Source organism: Myotis brandtii, unplaced genomic scaffold (assembly GCF_000412655.1).
Source record: "Myotis brandtii unplaced genomic scaffold, ASM41265v1 scaffold947, whole genome shotgun sequence".
NCBI classification, from domain to species: domain Eukaryota; kingdom Metazoa; phylum Chordata; class Mammalia; order Chiroptera; family Vespertilionidae; genus Myotis; species Myotis brandtii.
In genome coordinates this window covers 363262-363665 of record NW_005371908.1, presented here as the reverse complement: position 1 = coordinate 363665, position 404 = coordinate 363262, and the positions used below count along the sequence as shown (strand labels likewise).

The window sequence follows — 404 nt, the reverse complement described above, 5'->3', positions numbered from 1 at the left end:
GAAAGCCGAGTCCAGGCCGCACGACGCGGGGTCCGGCGGCTGACACAGGATCCCACCCGAAGGCCTCTAATGTTGGGGGGATGCCAGCGAGGGGAAAGCGGGGAGGGGCTTAGAAAACGATCGAGGCAGGGAAATGCGGGGGTCGCCACCAGATACTCTCCGGAACCTTTCCGCCCACGTGAAAGGGGTGTCCCGGAACAGGTGTCCTCGTGGAAACTAAGTTTGAAACGGGGTCAGTGGCACTGAGAGCGTGGGGAGGCCTGGCGGGCCTGCCGCTTTGGGGAGGTAAAGCTGGGCTGCGCCGTTGGGGATCTAAACCAGCTCCTAGTCACACCGAGAAGATCCAAAAAGGCCCCCAGAGCCGAGGTGAGGGGCGGCGCCGCGTCTTCCACACGTGACCCCGG

General features: G+C 64.1%; 1 protein-coding gene across 1 annotated transcript in view; it reads right to left on the bottom strand.

Annotated features, from left to right (window-relative positions):
* The window catches only part of HNRNPL (heterogeneous nuclear ribonucleoprotein L), a 14617-nt gene that overhangs the window by 13798 nt on the left and 415 nt on the right, over window positions 1-404 (bottom strand). The gene's annotated exons all lie outside the window — the stretch shown is intronic.